This window comes from Salvelinus alpinus, chromosome 4 (assembly GCF_045679555.1).
Source record: "Salvelinus alpinus chromosome 4, SLU_Salpinus.1, whole genome shotgun sequence".
Lineage (NCBI taxonomy): Eukaryota > Metazoa > Chordata > Actinopteri > Salmoniformes > Salmonidae > Salvelinus > Salvelinus alpinus.
In genome coordinates, this window is record NC_092089.1 from 13,325,236 (window position 1) to 13,338,043 (window position 12,808).

At 48.6% G+C, this 12,808-nt stretch overlaps 1 protein-coding gene across 1 annotated transcript in view; it reads left to right on the top strand.

Annotated features, from left to right (window-relative positions):
- LOC139572854 (TGF-beta receptor type-2-like) overlaps nt 1–12,808 on the top strand; it is a 75,966-nt gene that overhangs the window by 650 nt on the left and 62,508 nt on the right. The window lies entirely within an intron of this gene.

Genomic DNA, 12,808 nt, shown 5'->3' on the forward strand with positions numbered 1-12,808 from the left:
TGCATGGGACTGTATTAGGCTACACTTGGTATTTGTATAACGCATCAACCCAGTAATGAATCCATCCTTTAACCCCTGTTCTATTGGTGTAATGATGCCTGTGTGTTAACATGACCTGTGTGTTAACATGACCTGTGTGTTAACATGACCTGTGTGTTAACATGACCTGCGTGTTAACATGACCTGTGTGTTAACACATTTTCACTCACTCTGCAATCATAGGTGTTTAGTAGGCCACGTAAATAAACCCCTCCACTTCTCCTCTTCCCCGTCTCCCCTCCTCTTCCCCGCTCCTGTCCTCCTCTTCCCCCTCCCCTCTCCTCTTCTTCCCCTCTCCTCTCCCCCTCTTCCCTCTCTCTTCCTCTTCCCCCTCTCCCCGCCCCCTCTCCTCTCCCCCTCTTCCCTCTCTCTTCCTCTTCCCCCTCTCCCCGCCCCTCTCCTCTCCCCCTCTTCCCTCTCTCTTCCCCCTCTCCCCGCCCCCTCTCCTCTCCCCCTCTTCCCTCTCTCTTCCTCTTCCCCCTCTCCCCCTCTCCCCGTCCCCCTCTCCCCTTCTACTCTCCCCGTCCCCTCTCCCCTTCTCCTCTTCCCCCTCTCCCCGTCCCCCTCTCCCCTTCTCCTCTTCCCCCTCTCCCCGTCCCCCTCTCCCCTTCTACTCTTCCCCCTCTCTCCTCATCTCCCCCTCTCCCCTTCTCCTCTTCCCCCTCTCTCCTCATCTCCCCTTCTCCTCTTCCCCCTCTCTCCTCATCTCCCCCTCTCCTCTTCCCCCTCTCTCCTCATCTCCCCCTCTCCCCTTCTCCTCTTCCCCCTCTCTCCTCATCTCCCCCTCTCCCCTTCTACTCTTCCCCCTCTCTCCTACTCTTCCCCTCTCATCTCCCCCTCTTCCCTCTCTCTTCCTCTCCCCTTCTCTCCTCTTCTTTCCCCTCTCCTCTCCTCTCACGGAGAGGCCTATTTTCAACGTGGAAACCCCACATACTAGAGAACTGTGCAGCCCGGCCAGCATCCTATGTTGTGTCACACACACACACACACGTGTGTGTGTGTGTGTGCGTGCGTGAGTGTTTGTGTGTGCGCGTGCGTGTGTGTGTGTGTGTGCGTGCGTGCGTGTGTGTGTGAGAGTGTGTTTGTAGGAAGTCGCTAAGAGCAGTACCACATCTCTCTGACATGTAGCTGTCTAAAGATCTGGCTGATTCTGTTGTAGTTACATAGTGGTGTCCTGTTGGTATGTGGTGTCCTGTTAGCTAGTGGTGTCCTGTTAGCTAGTGGTGTCCTGTTGGTATGTGGTGTCCTGTTAGCTAGTGGTGTCCTGTTGGTATGTGGTGTCCTGTTAGCTAGTGGTGTCCTGTTGGTATGTGGTGTCCTGTTAGCTAGTGGTGTCCTGTTAGCTAGTGGTGTCCTGTTGGTATGTGGTGTCCTGTTAGCTAGTGGTGTCCTGTTAGCTAGTGGTGTCCTGTTGGTAGCTAGTGGTGTCCTGTTAGCTAGTGGTGTCCTGTTAGCTAGTGGTGTCCTGTTGATATGTGGTGTCCAGTTAGCTAGTGGTGTCCTGTTGGTATGTGGTGTCCTGTTCGCTAGTGGTGTCCTGTTGGTATGTGGTGTCCTGTTACCTAGTGGTGTCCTGTTAGCTAGCGGTGTCCTGTTAGCTAGCGGTGTCCTGTTAGCTAGTGGTGTCCTAAACAACTAATTGACTGACGTAGGTTCAATTGTTTGAATTCCAGTCCGTTCTTTTTTTTCTGTGAGCTCAATGTGCACACACACACACACACACACACACACACACACACACACACACACACACACACACACACACACACACACACACACACACACACACACACACACACACACACACACACACACACACACACACAAAAACACACAAACACACAAAAACACACACACACACACACACACACACACACACACACACACACACACACACACACACACACACACACACACACACACACACACACACACAACAAACAATGAGGTGAGGTGTGATTTCACCTGGCGTAGAACATGTGCTCTCTCACCAGGACACTGTTGTTCAGAGGAGTCGACAACACAGCCGACAACACAGTCGACAACACAGCTAACAACACAGCTGACAACACAGCTAACAACACAGCTAACAACACAGCCGACAACACAGCCGACAACACAGCCGACAACACAGCCGACAACACAGCCGACAACACCGCCGACAACACCGCCGACAACACAGCCAACAACACAGCCAACAACACAGCCAACAACACAGCCGACAACACAGCCGACAACACAGCTAACAACACAGCTAACAACACAGCCAACAACACAGCCAACAACACAGCTAACAACACAGCTAACAACACAGCCGACAACACAGCTAACAACACAGCCGACAACACAGCTAACAACACAGCCGACAACACAGCTAACAACACAGCCGACAACACTACAAACTGAAGCTGGAAAGACGTTAAAACAGCTGCATTTCATTTGACCAGTTTTCTATTGACACTCATTTGTATGTAGATCCATAAAAATGATGCTGATTCATGATTTTGACTTTCTGAGAAAACACTGCCTGCCTGTCTGTCTCATCCCGACCCCCGACCCCCGACCCCCGACCCCCGACCCCGACGTGTTCATAACTACCGGGACAGCTGGATATCGAAACGATGTTGCAAACATCAGAGAGACAGACAGCAAGGTTTAATACAAATCTCTGCTATTGAAAGAAATGTGAGATCATGTCTATATGCTTTTTATAGTGGACATTAAGTTTTATAAATTGCCTGGCTGGGCTGATAAGACAGTGGATTGCACAGCAGGTAGTCATTTTAATATCATAGATTTACCACCCGGCTGGAATGTGGTTTTAACCAATCAGCGTCCAGGATTAGACCCACCCGTTGTATAACTCCTGTTGTTATACGCTGGGCTGCGTGGACACCTGACCTCATTAGACCTGTTGTCAGTGCTTTTAGTTAGTTTTAAAGGGACTACAGATTGGTCAGGCTTACTGTGTCATGGTCTTCTGAGAGGGAGGTAGGGTGAGAAGGAGGGAGGGAGGGATGTGAATATGAGCCCATGTTTACAGTAACCTCTCACGGCCTTTACTCTGAGTGGAGAGAGAGAGATATCTGAGAGAAGATAGAGAGAGAGAAGAGAGATAGAGAGAGAGAGAGATATCTGAGAGAGGAGAGAGAGAGAGAGCTCCCAAACATCTATTTATGGAGGAGATGAGGAGAAGAGAGCAGGGGCCAAGGATCCTCCAAGTGGCTGCTGGGTATTTGTTTATTTGACCATATTAGTCTTGTCTTCTGCTTGTGGTGGTCGGCCACACTCTTAGAAAAAAAGGTGCTATCTAGGAACTAAAAGTTTTTTTTGGCTGTCCCCATAGGAGAACCCTTTGAAGAACACTTTTTGGTATCTTTTAGTAGATGAAGGGGAGCGTTTAGGTGACAGGCAGGAGGAATGTGACTCCTCTCCTCTCCAGCCTGGTGTCCCTGTAAGTTTAGGTGACAGTCAGGAGGAACGTGACTCCTCTCCTCTCCAGCCTGGTGTCCCTGTAAGTTTAGGTGACAGTCAGGAGGAACGTGACTCCTCTCCTCTCCAGCCTGGTGTCCCTGTCAGTTTAGGTGACAGTCAGGAGGAATGTGACTCCTCTCCTCTCCAGCCTGGTGTCCCTGTCAGTTTAGGTGACAGCCAGGAGGAATGTGACTCCTCTCCTCTCCAGCCTGGTGTCCCTGTCAGTTTAGGTGACAGTCAGGAGGAATGTGACTCCTCTCCTCTCCAGCCTGGTGTCCCTGTCAGTTTAGGTGACAGTCAGGAGGAATGTGACTCCTCTCCTCTCCAGCCTGGTGTCCCTGTCAGTTTAGGTGACAGTCAGGAGGAATGTGACTCCTCTCCTCTCCAGCATGGTGTCCCTGTCAGTTTAGGTGACAGTCAGGAGGAATGTGACTTCTCTCCTCTCCAGCCTGGTGTCCCTGTCAGTTTAGGTGATAGTCAGGAGGAATGTGACTCCTCTCTTCTCCAGCCTGGTGTCCCTGTCAGTTTAGGTGACAGTCAGAAGGAATGTGACTCCTCTCTTCTCCAGCCTGGTGTCCCTGTCAGTTTAGGTGACAGTCAGAAGGAATGTGACTCCTCTCCTCTCCAGCCTGGTGTCCCTGTCAGTTTAGGTGACAGTCAGGAGGAATGTGACTCCTCTCTTCTCCAGCCTGGTGTCCCTGTCAGTTTAGGTGACAGTCAGGAGGAATGTGACTCCTCTCCTCTCCAGCCTGGTGTCCCTGTCAGTTTAGGTGACAGTCAGGAGGAATGTGACTCCTCTCCTCTCCAGCCTGGTGTCCCTGTCAGTTTAGGTGACAGTCAGGAGGAATGTGACTCCTCTCCTCTCCAGCCTGGTGTCCCTGTAAGTTTAGGTGACAGTCAGGAGGAATGTGACTCCTCTCCTCTCCAGCATGGTGTCCCTGTCAGTTTAGGTGACAGTCAGGAGGAATGTGACTCCTCTCCTCTCCAGCCTGGTGTCCCTGTCAGTTTAGGTGACAGTCAGGAGGAATGTGACTCCTCTCCTCTCCAGCCTGGTGTCCCTGTCAGTTTAGGTGACAGTCAGGAGGAATGTGACTCCTCTCCTCTCCAGCCTGGTGTCCCTGTAAGTTTAGGTGACAGTCAGGAGGAATGTGACTCCTCTCCTCTCCAGCATGGTGTCCCTGTCAGTTTAGGTGACAGTCAGGAGGAATGTGACTCCTCTCCTCTCCAGCCTGGTGTCCCTGTCAGTTTAGGTGACAGTCAGGAGGAATGTGACTATTCCCCTAACCCCTGCTGTGGGTCTAACCCCTGCTGTGGGTCTCTGTGATGTGGTATAGTCACTATCTGCCTGGTAGGGGGGTCAAATATCTGCTGATCTCCTGCAGAACTAATGAAAACTGTTCTATGTTGTGTATTGTGCAAATCAGTAAGGATGTCCTGGGATCTGTGTGATGTGACAGAGACAGTCTGCCTAGTGGGGTTGTCACATGTCTGGATGGCAACACTATGACCTTGCTGTACAGTAGAAGTCTTTGCATCCCATCACATGGGGCGGCAGGTGGCCTAGTGGTTAGAGTGTTGGACTAGTAACCGAAAGGTTGCAAGATCGAATCCCTGAACTGACAAGGTAAAAAATCTGTCGTTCTACCCCTGAACAAGGCAGTTAACCCACTGTTCCTAGGCCGTCATTGTAAATAAGAATTTGTTCTTAACTGACTTGACTGGTAAAATAAAAACATGGCTCCTGATGCAGGAATGTTGTATATTTTGAAGCTCAAAGAGAATGTTTTGATTTCTGGTGCGGTTGGAAACATGACAGGAAGGACATTCTTCACCTCCATTGTTTTATTTACCTCCATTTATATCCATGTCTCTATGAGGAGTGTTTTATTTACCTCCATTTCTGTCCATGTCTCTGTGAGGAGTGTTTTATTTACCTCCATTTCTGTCCATGTCTCTGTGAGGAGTGTTTTATTTACCTCCATTTATATCCATGTCTCTGTGAGGAGTGTTTTATTTACCTCCATTTCTGTCCATGTCTCTGTGAGGAGTGTTTTATTTACCTCCATTTCTGTCCATTTCTCTGTGAGGAGTGTTTTATTTACCTCCATTTCTGTCCATGTCTCTGTGAGGAGTGTTTTATTTACCTCCATTTATATCCATGTCTCTGTGAGGAGTGTTTTATTTACCTCCATTTATATCCATGTCTCTATGATGAGTGTTTTATTTACCTCCATTTATGTCCATGTCTCTGTGAGGAGTGTTTTATTTACCTCCATTTCTGTCCATGTCTCTGTGAGGAGTGTTTTATTTACCTCCATTTCTGTCCATGTCTCTGTGAGGAGTGTTTTATTTACCTCCATTTATATCCATGTCTCTGTGAGGAGTGTTTTATTTACCTCCATTTCTGTCCATGTCTCTGTGAGGAGTGTTTTATTTACCTCCATTTATGTCCATGTCTCTGTGAGGAGTGTTTTATTTACCTCCATTTCTGTCCATGTCTCTGTGAGGAGTGTTTTATTTACCTCCATTTATATCCATGTCTCTGTGAGGAGTGTTTTATTTACCTCCATTTCTGTCCATGTCTCTGTGAGGAGTGTTTTATTTACCTCCATTTCTGTCCATGTCTCTGTGAGGAGTGTTTTATTTACCTCCATTTCTGTCCATGTCTCTGTGAGGAGTGTTTTATTTACCTCCATTTCTACCCATTTCTCTGTGAGGAGTGTTTTATTTACCTCCATTTATATCCATGTCTCTGTGAGGAGTGTTTTATTTACCTCCATTTCTGTCTATGTCTCTATGAGGAGTGTTTTATTTACCTCCATTTATATCCATGTCTCTATGAGGAGTGTTTTATTTACCTCCATTTATATCCATGTCTCTTTGAGGAGTGTTTTATTTACCTCCATTTCTGTCCATGTCTCTGTGAGGAGTGTTTTATTTACCTCCATTTCTGTCTATGTCTCTATGAGGAGTGTTTTATTTACCTCCATTTATATCCATGTCTCTATGAGGAGTGTTTTATTTAGTACTGTCTGTCAGAGACAGGTAGTACTAACAGCCCCTCTACCTGACTGTCTCTGACAGACAGTACTAACATCCCCTCTACCTGACTGTCTCTGACAGACAGTACTAACATCCCCTTTACCTGACTGTCTCTGACAGACAGTACTAACATCCCCTCTACCTGACTGTCTCTGACAGACAGTACTAGCTTCCCCTCTACCTGACTGTCTCTGACAGACAGTACTAACATCCCCTCTACCTGACTGCCACATCCAGGTGTCAAGCTGACAAACTCATTCCTTAAGTTACCAGTCCCAGTCCACACCACCGACCTCCTCTCAGCCTGGCCAATATGTGATTAGTTAACAGGCTCTGTGTCATGTCTCCTTCAGCCCACTCCCTTCCCCTGTTGGAGTCATTACGAAGGAACCAGGACTACAGGCCCACTCAGTGGCCAGGCCTCCCAAGGATCAGGTCTCCGTCCTGGGCTGTACTCTCTCTATGAGGGGGGTGGAGGGATGATGACATGCATCCTGCCCCACTCTATTCCTTCCTCATTTGGGAGAAAGAGGGAGAGAGACAGAAAAGGAGAGGCAATAAAGATTTATGGGAAAGGAAAGGAAAGGAAAGGGGGAGAGAGCCAATAAGAGGAGAGGAAAGGGGAGAGAGCCAATAAGAGGAGAGGAAAGGGGGAGAGAGCCAATAAGAGGAGAGGAAAGGGGGAGAGAGCCAGTAAGAGGAGAGGAAAGGGGGAGAGAGCCAATAAGAGGAGAGGAAAGTGGGAGAGAGCCAATAAGAGGAGAGGAAAGGGGGAGAGAGCCAATAAGAGGAGAGGAAAGGAGGAGAGAGCCAATAAGAGGAGAGGAAAGGGGAGAGAGCCAATAAGAGGAGAGGAAAGGGGGAGAGAGCCAATAAGAGGAGAGGAAAGGGGAGAGAGCCAATAAGAGGAGAGGAAAGGGGGAGAGAGCCAATAAGAGGAGAGGAAAGGGGGAGAGAGCCAATAAGAGGAGAGGAAAGTGCGAGAGAGCCAATAAGAGGAGAGGAAAGGGGAGAGAGCCAATAAGAGGAGAGGAAAGGGGGAGAGAGCCAATAAGAGGAGAGGAAAGGGGAGAGAGCCAATAAGAGGAGAGGAAAGGGGGAGAGAGCCAATAAGAGGAAAGGAAAGGGGGAGAGAGCCAATAAGAGGAGAGGAAAGGGGAGAGAGCCAATAAGAGGAGAGGAAAGGGGGAGAGAGCCAATAAGAGGAGAGGAAAGGGGGAGATAGCCAATAAGAGTAGGGGAAAGGGGGAGAGAGCCAATAAGAGGAGAGGAAAGGGGGAGAGAGCCAATAAGAGGAGAGGAAAGGGGGAGAGAGCCAATAAGAGTAGGGGAAAGGGGGAGAGAGCCAATAAGAGTAGGGGAAAGGGGGAGAGAGCCAATAAGAGTAGGGGAAAGGGGGAGAGAGCCAATAAGAGTAGGGGAAAGGGGGAGAGAGCCAATAAGAGTAGGGGAAAGGGGGAGAGAGCCAATAAGAGTAGGGGAAAGGGGGAGAGAGCCAGTAAGAGTAGGGGAAAGGGGGAGAGAGCCAGTAAGAGTAGGGGAAAGGGGGAGAGAGCCAATAAGAGTAGGGGAAAGGGGGAGAGAGCCAGTAAGAGTAGGGGAAAGGAGGAGAGAGCCAGTAAGAGTAGGGGAAAGGGGGAGAGAGACAGTAAGAGTAGGGGAAAGGAGGAGAGAGCCAGTAAGAGTAGGGGAAAGGGGGAGAGAGCCAGTAAGAGTAGGGGAAAGGGGGAGAGAGCCAGTAAGAGTAGGGGAAAGGGGGAGAGAGCCAATAAGAGTAGAGGAAAGGGGGAGAGAGCCAATAAGAGTAGGGGAAAGGGGGAGAGAGCCAATAAGAGGAGAGGAAAGGGGGAGAGAGCCAATAAGAGGAGAGGAAAGGGGGAGAGAGCCAATAAGAGGAGAGGAAAGGGGGAGAGAGCCAGTAAGAGTAGGGGAAAGGGGGAGAGAGCCAATAAGAGGAGAGGAAATACGGATATTATAGCTGATTAGGAGGAGTAATTCATTAATTCAGTATTCATTAATTCAGTATTCATTAATTCAGTATTCATTATTTCAGTTTTCATTATTTCAGTTTTCATTATTTCAGTATTAATTAGTTCAGTATTCAATAGTTCAGTATTCAATAATTCAGTATTCAATAATTCAGTATTCAATAATTCAGTATTCATTAGTTCAGTATTCACTAATTCAGTATTCATTAATTCAGTATTCATTAGTTCAGTATTCACTAATTCAGTATTCATTCATTCAGTATTCACAAATTCAGTATTCATTAGTTCAGTATTCATTAGTTCAGTATTTGTTTATTCAGTATTCCCTAATTCAGTATTCGTTAGTTCAGTATTCATTAGTTCAGTATTCATTAGTTCAGTATTCATTAGTTCAGTATTCATTAATTCAGTATTTGTTTATTCAGTATTCCCTAATTCAGTATTTGTTTATTCAGTATTCCCTAATTCAGTATTTATTAATTCAGTATTCCCTAATTCAGTATTCATTAGCTCAGTATTCATTAGTTCAGTATTCATTAATTCAGTATTCATTAGTTCAGTATTCATTAGCTCAGTATTCATTAGCTCAGTATTCATTAGCTCAGTATTCATTAGCTCAGTATTCATTAGTTCATTATTCATTAGCTCAGTATTCATTAGCTCAGTATTCATTAGTTCAGTATTCATTAGCTCAGTATTCATTAGTTCAGTATTCATTAGCTCAGTATTCATTAGTTCAGTATTCATTAATTTAGTTGCTGCCTGTTACTGCTTGGCAGCCTTGGCTGTGGAACACCACTCACAGTGTCAATAACAAATAATTACACACACACACACACACACACACACACACACACACACACACACACACACACACACACACACACACACACACACACACACACACACACACACACACACACACACACACACACACACACACACACTCCTTTCTCTTTCCAAGGTGTTTCAGAGGGCCAGCTGAACTGTGCCAGACAGAAGCAGAGGGTGCTTATCAGGAGAGACACACGAGCAGGGAGGGAGGACAGGCTGCCACCAGACCATGCACGAGCGTCAACACACACTGAAACACACAAATGCGTGCAAGCACACACACACACACACACACACACACACACACACCCACACCCACGTAGATACTAAATCTTTCTCCATCTTTCACTCTTGCTCAAAACCACAAGCTCTTTCTCTCACACACATACTACCCAATCAGAACAGAGGGCGGTCCTAAGAACACACACATACTACCCAATCAGAACAGAGGGGGCAGTCCTAAGAACACACACATACTACCCAATCAGAACAGAGGGCGGTCCTAGGAACACACACATACTGCCCAAGGAGCCAGTTCAGAAAGGCCCAATCAGAACAGAGGGGGCGGTCCTAAGAACACACACATACTGCCCAAGGAGCCAGCTCAGAAAGGCCCAATCAGAACAGAGGGCGGTCCTAAGAACACACACATACTGCCCAAGGAGCCAGTTCAGAAAGGCCCAATCAGAACAGAGGGCGGTCCTAAGAACACACACATACTGCCCAATCAGAACAGAGGGCGGTCCTAAGAACACACACATACTGCCCAAGGAGCCAGTTCAGAAAGGCCCAATCAGAACAGAGGGCGGTCCTAAGAACACACACATACTGCCCAAGGAGCCAGTTCAGAAAGGCCCAATCAGAACAGAGGGCGGTCCTAAGAACACACACATACTGCCCAAGGAGCCAGTTCAGAAAGGCCCAATCAGAACAGAGAGGGCGGTCCTAGGAACACACACATACTGCCCAAGGAGCCAGTTCAGAAAGGCCCAATCAGAATAGAGGGGGTGGTCCTAAGAAAGTGTTTGAGCAGCTGTGGTCATGACCCACGTACCACGTGGGTGAACCTGTGCTGTATACCGTCTAGACAGGATAGCTGTGTGGCTTACTAACGGAAACGTGCAGACTTACCGTTTACCAATAGAATCCCACAAAATATACAACAGTTCGGTCCCTCAGCCGCTGAGCCTCAGTCACTACCTTTCAGCCGACCCTTTAGTATCTACGTGACGGTATTTAGCCGGTTCGGGCCTCTGGCTGGGTGGGTGGGCGACTCTCAACGGTGCAGGTAGACTGGACAGGCCTCTGGCTGGGTGGGTGGACGACTCTCAACGGTGCAGGTAGACTGGACAGGCCTCTGGCTGGGTGGGTGGACGACTCTCAACGGTGCTGTTAGACTGGACAGGCCTCTGGCTGGGTGGGTGGACGACTCTCAACGGTGCTGTTAGACTGGACAGGCCTCTGGCTGGGTGGGTGGATGACTCTCAACGGTGTAGGTAGACTGGACAGAACTCTGGCTGGGTGGGTGGACGACTCTCAACGGTGTAGGTAGACTGGACAGAACTCTGGCTGGGTGGGTGGACGACTCTCAACGGTGTAGGTAGACTGGACAGGCCTCTGGCTGGGTGGGTGGACGACTCTCAACGGTGTAGGTAGACTGGACAGGCCTCTGGCTGGGTGGGTGGACGACTCTCAACGGTGTAGGTAGACTGGACAGGCCTACTGGCTGGGTGGGTGGACGACTCTCAACGGTGCAGGTAGACTGGACAGGCCTCTGGCTGGGTGGGTGGACGACTCTCAACGGTGCTGTTAGACTGGACAGGCCTCTGGCTGGGTGGGTGGACGACTCTCAACGGTGCTGTTAGACTGGACAGGCCTCTGGCTGGGTGGGTGGATGACTCTCAACGGTGTAGGTAGACTGGACAGAACTCTGGCTGGGTGGGTGGACGACTCTCAACGGTGTAGGTAGACTGGACAGAACTCTGGCTGGGTGGGTGGACGACTCTCAACGGTGTAGGTAGACTGGACAGGCCTCTGGCTGGGTGGGTGGACGACTCTCAACGGTGTAGGTAGACTGGACAGGCCTCTGGCTGGGTGGGTGGACGACTCTCAACGGTGTAGGTAGACTGGACAGGCCTACTGGCTGGGTGGGTGGACGACTCTCAACGGTGCAGGTAGACTGGACAGGCCTCTGGCTGGGTGGGTGGACGACTCTCAACGGTGCAGGTAGACTGGACAGGCCTCTGGCTGGGTGGGTGGACGACTCTCAACGGTGCTGTTAGACTGGACAGGCCTCTGGCTGGGTGGGTGGACGACTCTCAGCGGTGCTGTTAGACTGGACAGGCCTCTGGCTGGGTGGGTGGACGACTCTCAACGGTGCTGTTAGACTGGAAACAATGTGTCTGAGAGTTACATGAGGTCTGCCTCCTGTGAAGTGAATAACCTGGAGGATGGATGATCAGATAACACACACACACACACACACACACACACACACACACACACACACACACACACACACACACACACACACACACACACACACACACACACACACACACACACACACACACACACCACACACACACTGCAGTCATGAAAGATAGCCCATGGTTGCAGTCATATGAAGTCAGAACTCTGACTGGTTTGACTTTGTGGTCTGCTGCCCTAAATACGAAATGCTCTGTAGAGATTCCTGTGTCTGTCGATGTACAGATATGAGAGGACTGACTGTTCTTTGTGTCTATCGATATACAGATATGATACTGACTGACTGTTCTTTATGTCTATCGATATACAGATATGATACTGACTGACTGTTCTTTGTGTCTATCGATATACAGATTTGATACTGACTGACTGTTCTTTATGTCTATCGATATACAGATATGATACTGACTGACTGTTCTTTATGTCTATCGATATACAGATATGATACTGACTGACTGTTCTTTATGTCTATCGATATACAGATATGATACTGACTGACTGTTCTTTATGTCTATCGATATACAGATATGATACTGACTGACTGTTCTTTATGTCTATCGATATACAGATATGATACTGACTGACTGTTTGACTCTGTGTTAGTGTCATACGTCTTCCCTGGTGCTGAGTGAAGGACTCATTTACCACTAAACAGGCTCAGTGGCTCTGTGGCTTCAGTTAGTCAGTCAGTCAGCCAGTCAGTCAGTCAGTCAGGAACTTACAGTCAGTCAGTAACATACAGTCAGTCAGTCAGTCAGTCAGGGACTTACAGTCAGTCAGTCAGTCAGTCAGGGACTTACAGTCAGTCAGTCAGTCAGTCAGGGACTTACAGTCAGTCAGGGACTTACAGTCAGTCAGGAACTTACAGTCAGTCAGTCAGTCAGTCAGGGACTTACAGACAGTCAGTCAGTCAGTCAGGGACTTACAGTCAGTCAGGGACT